This window comes from Balaenoptera ricei, unplaced genomic scaffold (genome assembly GCF_028023285.1).
Source record: "Balaenoptera ricei isolate mBalRic1 unplaced genomic scaffold, mBalRic1.hap2 scaffold_714, whole genome shotgun sequence".
Taxonomy (NCBI): Eukaryota; Metazoa; Chordata; class Mammalia; order Artiodactyla; family Balaenopteridae; genus Balaenoptera; species Balaenoptera ricei.
This window is the reverse complement of record NW_026777901.1, coordinates 59,085-69,409: the sequence shown is the minus strand read 5'-3', so window position 1 is coordinate 69,409 and position 10,325 is coordinate 59,085. Positions and strand designations below refer to the sequence as shown.

At 46.1% G+C, this 10,325-nt stretch overlaps 2 non-coding genes across 2 annotated transcripts; one reads left to right on the top strand and one right to left on the bottom strand.

The window, feature by feature from the left end:
* Positions 1 to 1,270: 1,270 nt before the first annotated feature.
* TRNAQ-CUG (transfer RNA glutamine (anticodon CUG)) lies at positions 1,271 to 1,342 on the bottom strand. Its single transcript has one exon. It is a non-coding gene; the product is annotated as a tRNA-Gln (tRNA).
* An 8,366-nt stretch (positions 1,343 to 9,708) lies between these two features.
* On the top strand, positions 9,709 to 9,782 carry TRNAN-GUU (transfer RNA asparagine (anticodon GUU)). Its single transcript has one exon. It is a non-coding gene; the product is annotated as a tRNA-Asn (tRNA).
* The last annotated feature ends 543 nt before the right edge of the window (positions 9,783 to 10,325 follow it).

Sequence of the window (10,325 nt, the reverse complement as noted above, 5' to 3'; positions counted from 1 at the left end):
CCAAACCCAACCGGCAGAGGGAACTTTGCAAGAACAAATGCCAGGCAAGCAGCTTGGCGATTTGGGGTGGAACCGGGTTCTCGGGCAGGTCGGTAAAGGGTGGGAGCGCTCCAGAGTGAGGAGCCGTGGTCGCCCAAACCCAGCGACTGCCCCCGCTGCAGTGCTCGCCCAGCTCCTCTCCCTTCCAGCCCCTTTCTCCCTTCTGTGTCATTCTCTCCTCCTTCCTGCTCTTTCCCGTCCTCGGATCTTTTCGCCGGCCTCACACCTTTCTCGTCACGTCCTCCAAAGACAGCTGTGTCAGTCGGTCCTTCGTAACCTCTGAAAGTTCCAAAATCTAAAACTCAGAGAGATGCTCCTTAGCACCTGGAAGAGGACATTTTAATTCGCTGTTCAAGTCCACCACAGTCCTCGTCCGTACGTTTCTACCGAGCAGTAAGAGGGCAGAAGTGCTTCCATCCGGTCACGTCCTGGGGCGTCTTCTCGGTGGAGCAGAGTCGCGGCAGGACGAAGGGGCGCCCGCCGGTCCCGGAGCCGGAGCGGCTCCGGCTCGTCTCACCTTCGGCCCCGGAGGAGCCGGGCCGGGCGGCCGTGGGTCAGGGACTTGGGGTCTCCTCAGACGCCGGAATCCGCGGCCGGGGCTCCCCTCTCTGGCTGAGCTTGGGACGGAAGGACGAGGTTTCCTGGAGAGAAGGTTCAAATCTTAGCCTAACAGCGGCTTTTCGTGTCCAACGGAGACTTAGGAGCGAGAAATTGTGAATAAAACCATAATAAACTGGGATAGGATCCATTAATATTCGGAATAATAGGGCACCTGAATACAATACAGTACTTCCCATCCAGGTCTGGAACCCTCGACCCGAAAGCTAAGACGCTGTCACCCTGGCTGCTCAGCGACGTCACAGCCCCGCCCCGCGACCATTTACTCACAGGGACAACCGCGCAGTTAGCTACAAGACGTGCGGGGCGAAGGCCTCTCGCGGGGCAGGACTCAGTGGGCGCAGCCTCTGCCTTTCGCCCCCGAGACCCAGGGTGACCCGACGAGCAGGTGGCACTGGCTCGGTCGCTGCGCCCCAGGGCGGCGGGGCCGGGGACTCCGATGGCCCGCGACGGGCAGAGTCGCCAGGGTCCAGCGGGGACGCCGCGGGCTCGTCCCCCCACCTGCCCGCCACGTCCGCGTGGAGCGCGCGGACCGCGCCTCTCGGGGACGCGGGAGCGGGAAAGCACGTCCCATCTGAGGAGTAAAAAATCCCCTTCTTCTAACTAAACAGAAAGGTCCCACCGAGATTTGAACTCGGATCGCTGGATTCAGAGTCCAGAGTGCTCACCATTACACCATGGAACCTCCTCGAGAGGTGCTTACTCTATGCCACCGAAGATGGGTAAGTACTTATTTCGCCTCCATGCCTCCCAGCGATAATGCCAAGGCATTTCTTCTACGGTCCCGACAAGACTTGAATACGGTTGACCCGCGTGGGTGGTCATCCGTCTTGCTTTCTCTCTGCTCCTCTCCTTTGGCTGACTTCTCTCAGTTCACTTGCACCTCAGAAAATGAGGTAAAATCCACTTTGGGCTTCGGGCCAGGGAAGAGCCCCTGAAAGTCTCCATCATAAACCACATATTCTGCCTCAGTTTGCCAGAGTGTCCCATCCTGAGGTAAAATTTCTGCAAATAATAGTGTTACTTTCCTTTTCTTTGCCTTCACACTTTTCCCATTGCCCAGAGAGGGCAGACGATTGTCAGGGCAGGACTTGGGACTTCCTGGGTCCCTTGGCTACACAGCACCGATGACACTCCAAAGCTGCCACCGCCTCCTATGTGTAATATATAAAGTGTGTCAGCAGTGGAGTGGGAACGGGAGGCAGGAGACCTCTCTGCGACGGTCCAGCCACCGCAGGGGGTCTTCCAGGTCCCGACGGAGAGGGGCAAGGGACTGAATAGCACCTCGAGCATGGGGTCAGAAGGACCAAGACAACTGATGGTTGCTAGGCACGTTATTTAGAATTTACTGAATCTTATATAGACAGAAGAGGAACTCATTATTAGACAATAATCCCATGGAATTGCTTATCGTCTCAGTTCAGTCACTACCACTGACGTCAACAAGTTTACAACAACTATCCTTGAACATTATCTTCCCTTAACCAGGCTCACACACAGCCCCCAGCCATAAGGAACCACCAGGACTCTCTCAGTTCCCTGAGGTCTCCTGGCTTGAGATAGCTTTGCTCATCTCTTTTACATTCCTCAGGCCTGGGAAAAAGAGTGCATTCCAAGGTAAGGGCTTTGCTTTTTGTGAGAGACATACTGTCTCCTCCAGGAGTTACCTCCGGCTAAGACTGCATGCTTCCCACACCTCTCCTTTTCTTCTTCATACACTTCTGATGAAGGGGGGCTAAGTTTTTCTTACAACCAATGTAGATTTGTTAGATTTACAGTGCAAGTAAAAATTAACGTTTACACCAAACACTGAGACAAACCAGGCCATGCTCACCTGGGGTGACTCAAAGTCAACGACATGCTGTGGAGACCACAAGGCAGGGCTCTGACACTTGGGCAGTCACAGACTCTTTCCTCAGAGCTTGGTCAAGTCAGTTTCATTCCAATTTCTTAATATGTCATGACCCAGAAATTGCACGGCTTAAAAAATGTGTACACATATCCGGGTACCCAAGAGCACTCATTGCTGGGTCATAGAGCATGTGTATCCAAGTTGTCTGACAGTGTCTACAGTATTTATGTACACAAAATACCACCACACTAAATATTTACATGTGTAATAGGTATAAATCCACATTATGTCTCAAAACAATAATCTGCGTTATTTCATCATTAGTGTATAGGAATGCAAGATATTTCTGTGCATTAATTTTGTATCCTGCAACTTTACCATATTCATTAATTAGCTCTAGCAGTTTTCTGGTGGCAGTTTTAGGATTCTCTATGTATAATATCATGTCATCTGCAAACAGTGACAGTTTTACTTCTTCTTTTCCAATTTGTATTCCTTTTATTTCTTTTTCTTCTCTGATTGCTGTGGCTAGGACTTCCAGAACTATGTTGAATAATAGTGGTGAGAGTGGACATCCTTGTCTCGTTCCTGATCTTAGAGGAAATGCTTTCAGTTTTTCACCATTGAGAATGATGTTTGCTGTGGGTTTGTCATATATGGCCTTTATTATGTTGAGGTAGGTTCCCTCTATGCCCACTTTCTGGAGAGTTTTTATCATAAATGGGTGTTGAATTTTGTCTAAAGCTTTTTCTGCATCTACTGAGATGATCATATGGTTTTTCTTCTTCAATTTGTTAATATGGTGTATCACATTGATTGATTTGCGTATATTGAAGAATCCTTGCATCCCTGGGATAAATCCCACTTGATCGTGGTGTATGATCCTTTTAATGTGTTGTTGGATTCTGTTTGCTAGTATTTTGTTGAGGATTTTTGCATCTATATTCATCAGTGATATTGGTCTGTAATTTTCTTTTTTTGTAGTGTCTTTGTCTGGTTTTGGTATCAGGGTGACGGTGGCCTCATAGAATGAGTTTGGGAGTGTTCCTTCCTCTGCAATTTTTTGGAAGAGTTTGAGAAGGATAGGTGTTAGCTCTTCTCTAAATGTTTGATAGAATTCACCTGTGAAGCCATCTGGTCCTGGACTTTTGTTTGTTGGAAGATTTTTAATCACAGTTTCAATTTCATTACTTGTGATTGGTCTGCTCATATTTTCTGTTTCTTCCTGGTTCAGTCTTGGAAGGTTATACCTTTCTAAGAATTTGTCCATTTCATCCAGGTTGTCCATTTTATTGGCATAAAGTTGCTTGTAGTAGTCTCTTAGGATGTTTTGTATTTCTGCAGTCTTGAGGGAAAAAAAAACGGAGTGGGAGGAATGAGACTCCCTGACTTCAGACTATACTACAAAGCTACAGTAATCAAGACAATATGGTACTGGCACAAAAACAGAAACATAGATCAATGGAACAAGACAGAAAGCCCAGAGATAAACCCACGCACCTATGGTCAACTAATCTATGACAAAGGAGGCAAAGATATACAATGGAGAAAAGACAGTCTCTTCAATAAGTGGTGCTGGGAAAACTGGACAGCTACATGTAAAAGAATGAAATTAGAATACTCCCTAACACCATACACAAAAATAAACTCAAAATGGATTCGAGACCTAAATGTAAGACTGGACACTATAAAACTCTTAGAGGAAAACATAGGAAGAACACTCTTTGACATAAATCACAGCAAGATCTTTTTTGATCCACCTCCTAGAGTAATGGAAATAAAAACAAAAATAAACAAATGGGACCTCATGAAACTTCAAAGCTTTTGCACAGCAAAGGAAACCATAAACAAGACGAAAAGACAACCCTCAGAATGGGAGAAAATATTTGCAAACGAATCAACGGACAAAGGATTAATCTCCAAAATATATAAACAGCTCATTCAGCTCAATATTAAAGAAACAAACAACCCAATCCAAAAATGGGCAGAAGACCTAAATAGACATTTCTCCAAAGAAGACATACAGACGGCCACGAAGCACATGAAAAGCTGCTCAACATCACTAATTATTAGAGAAATGCAAATCAAAACTACAATGAGGTATCACCTCACACCAGTTAGAATGGGCATCATCAGAAAATCTACAAACAGCAAATGCTGGAGAGGGTGTGGAGAAAAGGGAGCCCTCTTGCACTGTTGGTGGGAATGTAAATTGATACAGCCACTATGGAGAACAATATGGAGGTTCCTTAAAAAACTAAAAATAGAATTACCATATGACCCAGCAATCCCACTACTGGGCATATACCCAGAGAAAACCGTAATTCAAAAAGACACATGCACCCGAATGTTCATTGCAGCACTATTTACAATAGCCAGGTCATGGAAGCAACCTAAATGCCCATCAACAGACGAATGGATAAAGAAGATGTGGTACATATATACAATGGAATATTACTCAGCCATAAAAAGGAACGGAATTGAGTCATTTGTTGAGACGTGGATGGATCTAGAGACTGTCATACAGAGTGAAGTAAGTCAGAAAGAGAAAAACAAATATCGTATATTAACGCATGTATGTGGAACCTAGAAAAATGGTACAGATGAGCCGGTTTGCAGGGCAGAAGTTGAGACACAGATGTAGAGAACGGACATATGGACACCAAGGGGGGAAAACTGCGGTGGGGTGGGGATGGTGGTGTGCTGAATTGGGCGATTGGGATTGACATGTATACACTGACGTGTATAAAACTGATGCCTAATAAGAACCTGCAGTATAAAACAAACAAACAAACAAAAAAACAACTAATACTAAACTTTCATTGGGTTATTTGTTTGGAAATATGTTAATATAAATGTTTCAGACATTACATGAAATTTCTAAAAATCTTATATGTTCTGGTATGATGTTATAAGTCATAATCCTAGTTATTACCTTAAAATGTATATCTCAGAAATAACTAATTTTCTTGTCAACTGCATTATTATGAACTTTCATCAAATCTTTAACTGTGGTCATTTTTAAGTCTTTTGTCATTTACAGACAGTTCTGGGTGTACTCTGATGCTTTTGCAAATATGTTCCTATAAAAGGGTTTCATCTTTAAGAAATTCATGGAAAAGACTCTGACAAGTACAGGTTTCTGGTAACTGACTGTACTGCTGAACTGAATGAATAAGCATTTTCAGAACTCTAATGAAAAACTGATGAACTCATAAAAGTGCTAACAAAAGATCAAGATGAAAAAACACATTAATTACATGGGACTGAGTGAACTGATGAGGATGAGTATAATTTTTGTGACTTTCTGTCTGAATTAAAAAAAAAAAAAAATTCCACAAGGACTCAGAGGCAAAGAATATACAAATCAATTTTCACTGCAAAGTAAAGGAGCTGTTGTTACAGTGGAGGATTACTGGACTGAATGTCAATACTATGACATAGTATGAGTGTGTTTCATGTTTGGTAATTGCAATCATTGTTGCTTTTGTTGTGGTCATCCATGTACAATGCTTGGTGTCAGTCGATTTACCTCTTGTAAAAATAAAATACAGTGTGTGTGTGTGAAAAAAAAAAAAAAAAAAAGTCTCAGTATGGTTGAAAACTAAGCCTATATATCTGATATTTTTTTCTGCATGTCTATTGCAAGATAACAAAATTTTTCATAAGAGTACTTTCCATCTAATAGGTGCAAATACATGTTTATTTAATGAAAAAATGTTTTATGTATCCAGAATATAGTATAATTCATTATCCACTGTTCTATTCTAAAAACATTTATGAGGTGTATAATATGTGTCAAAGTTGTAGTAGATGCTAGAGACACTCTGTTAAAGAGAGCAGAAAACTGACCTGTTAGTTTACATTCCAGTTGGTAAAAGCAGAATGTAAACAAATACAAAATTAATAAATAAGACAATCTCAACTGATGAAAAATTTATGAGAGCAACAAATGTAGACAATAGTCAAGAAAATAATTGGGGTTTGCACTTTATTTGTCTTTTTATTTAGCAAATTAAAAATAACTTTACTGTTCTTATTCTATAGATAAAGAAAATAATTATAACAGAGTGTAAATCAGCAAGAGTTCATAAAAATTGCTTGCAATTGGATTTGCTGAAACTGGCATGTCCTCAACTGTTGGTCTTGTTATATGTAATTTAGTGGTGCTCTTTGAGCATTGCTTTATACTTACAAATAATAAACCAATTTGCATTATAAATATTAAAGAAAAAAAAAATCCCACAAGGACTCAGAGGCAAAGAATATACAAATCAATTTTCACTGCAAAGTAAAGGAGCTGTTACAGTGGAGGATTACTGGACTGAATGTCAATATTATGACATAGTATGAGTGTGTTTCATGTTTGGTAATTGCAATCATTGTTGCTTTTGTTGTGGTCATCCATGTACAATGCTTGGTGTCAGTCTATTTATCTCTTGTAAAAATAAAATACAGTGTGTGTGTGTGAAAAAAAAAAATAATCTGCGTTATTTCATTTCCCCTTTACTTCTTCATTTTCTCCCAAAGCCATTTCTTCCCTTATCCAATACACAGAACAGAAAAATTCGCATTCAAAAAGCTGTCGGCCAATAAACAGAGTCAGAAAGATGCCCAGTGTTGCTGAGAGACGTCCCAGGGACTGGACAAGAGTTGACTCAAGGGGGAAGGAGGCCCTTGTTACCAGGAGGAAGTTCACAGCACCGGGCTGAGGAGAAGATGAAACTTCCTTCTGGAAAATCAAGAAGTTGAGCGGCAACAAACAACACGAAGCGCTCCTCCAGGAGAACTTCAAGATCAGTCAAGGTTTATGAGTGCAAGGACCAGAAGGGGACTCTGGCTGATACAGGAAGAAAAGAAATCCGTGGAAAGGACGTTGAGGGATCACAGAATGGCCGGGAGACCCGGAGAGCCGGGCTCTGACAAGGGGCAGAGAAATCCAATGAGGTTAGAACCGCGACGGGTGGAGGGGCGGTCTTCGAGGGACCAAAGCGTGCGTGTTGGGACTGAGAGCCCAAGGTGAGAGGTGGGGATGTGGTGATGGTGGGAGCTGCCGTGTGTCGGGGGCCAGTGAGCAGAACTGCCCTGGGAATGTAACTCTTCTTCCTCCTCCCGCTCCTCCCGCTCCTCCAAGGCCTCTCCCCTCTCCCTCCCCCTCGCCCCCTCCCCCCTCCCTTTCTATTGCTCTCCCTCGCTCTCCTCTCCCCTCGTTCCTCGCTCGCTTTCTCCTCACCCCCTCGCGCCGCCCCTTCACCTTCCGATCCGTCCTGTCCTTCCGCGCCGCCGCCGCCTTCTGTCGCTAGCGCTCCTCCTTCCTTTGCACGTGAAGAATGCCACCAGACATCGCACAGTCTGGGAGGTTTCCACAGTCTGCGAGGAAGATGTGGGAATATTTTCCACCATCGCGAGAAGCACGAATGCCTTTCTCTCTGGTCAGGCCTCTTTGCGGGTCTTTGGGAGACTGAGTGAGGCGGCGCTCAAGTTGCTCGCGGCGAGGCGACGCAAGAGCGACCATCACCAGACCCCTGACCTGGTGGAGCTCCCTTGATGGACGCAGGAAACCGAAGAAGGAAGCGGAGGACCCCACCGGCCCCAGAGGCCTCTCCAAAGGGTGGGCAAACGCTCATTTTCTCACCGCCGCAGGTTCTTCCCGTTTCCTCCAGCCCGCGCGTCGGTCCCGGTCCCGCAAGCAGAGAACTGGCGATGAAGGGCGGCCCGGCGACAGCGGAGCAAACCGGAAGAGCAATCACAGGAGCCCATGCTTTGATGCCGTTTACAGAAATTTCTAGAAGAAGCAAACTAATTTAAGGTGAAATAAATAAGGGTAGGGGTTGTCAAAAGAGTCAGAGGATCATGACCATAGTATTTATGATTTCACTGCTTGTGACGTTATTGACCCAGCAGTTACTAAACCCAGGCAACAACAGAATGAAGTAGAATGCTCTCATTGGTCCCATTTTACAGAAGAAAGAAGGGAGGCACAGAAACTTTATTTGTTCAAGGCCACGCAAGGGGAGAACCATTTTTACAACCCAGAGCCTGTGCGCCCGAGAGCACAGATGAGTTGGGTCTTTCTTCTCAGATGTGGGTGTATCAGGATTTCTCAGCTGGAGGGGTGGGAAGAAGAGCAAGAAGGAGAGAGAGGGCAAGAGAGGGAGCGAGGGAGGGGTGGAAGCACAAATTCGTTTATTCTTCCCCTCCCTTCCCCTTCCTCCCTCCTTCCCTCCCTCTCCTCTTGCCTCCCGCTTTCTCTCCAACGCCAGCTCTTTCCCTCCTTCCCCACTCTCTCTTTCCCTCCTTCCCCACTCTCTGACAGAAACAAGGCTCATCTCTCTGGGATCCCCGCACCAGCCTCATGGGAGATCTCAATGCCCACGTCACCAAACCCGCCTTCCCCCGTCGGTTTTCCCTTCCCGCCGGTTCCCCGCTCCCAGGATCGACCCCACAGAACGCAGCCTGCTCAGCTAGCTGGGCGCGGGGAGCTGCACCGCGCAGACGGGGACCTGTAGGCCTTTCCGTTGCCCGCCCCACGGGATGCTGCGAAATCAAATAAGCAGAATAAAGGCTTTTAGAAAAGGAATGTTCACTTCGAAAACGTTTCCTTATTTCCATTCTCAGGGGTCTTCATGGGACCAAGGGCTAAAGACGACAATGTATTCATCCAAGTGCTAAGAGCGTCCTGGTGAGTGCCAGACCCTGTTCTGGGCGTGGGGACGCAGGGGCGACCATCACGGCGACCGCTGCCGTTGTGGAAATCGCGTGATGGACACAGGAAACCAAAGCACCACACCGGCCCCCGGAGGCCTCTCGGAAGGGTGGGCAAACTCTCATTCAATGGGTGTCGGCGAGAAAACCGGAAGAGCCGTCATGGATGCCCACCGGGTGTTCAGCTATCCTTGGACCCCATTGGGTTCAGGCCCGGAGGGTCCCGGCCCGGGCTCCGGGTGTCTCTGGGGGCGCTGGCATCTGAGGCGGGTAAGGGGCAAGGCGGGGTCAGGCCATTCTGCTGCCCTTTTGGTTTCGGATAAGGCACCTAAGGCACCAGTTTCAAACAGGATAAAGAACATCATTCATCGCTCTAAACGTTCCGTTTTTCCGAGGCTTTGGAACTGGCACGGTGCTCCTGCGGGGCAGGCGGCACACCCTGGGAATTAGTAAGTGTCTACTGCAAAGAGAGTCCAGAAGACTCGCGCGCTGTTGTCTCTGTGGCGCAATCGGTTAGCGCGTTCGGCTGTTAACCGAAAGGTTGGTGGTTCGAGCCCACCCAGGGACGGTGGGAGAGTTTTGTTCGACTTCTGTTTTTTTTTTCAGAACCCATTCAGGATTTTCCGTGCTGAATACCATTCCAGGTGTTCCATGCTGATTATTACCTGTACATCGGCTCACACAAACTTTACCGAACTGCATTCGGGGTCCTATCCACCTCACGACTGCTGACAGTCTCGGGCCACCCCGCCTTCCCAGCTCTATTGTCTATCGTCTCTACTGGACTCCATACTCGCCTAACTCACGACCTTCTGAAAGAGACCGAGGAAGCCACAGTCTGGTGGGATAAAGTCTTTATTCTGCCAAAGTCTATAGACTTGAACAAGAAAGTTGTTTTTTATGTGCCTCAAAGTTTTCATCTGTGAACGTTAGTACTTGTTCTGTGAATGATGTTATCGGTGAACTCATCATCATAATTCTCCTCTGCATTGTTTCTGACAAAGGCATTTCTTGCATGGTTCTGTATTATTTGGTTTCATGGCTTCACGATGACGAATAGGCTGCAACCATCATTATTGTACACACACCTCTGACCACTCGTGCAGGTGTT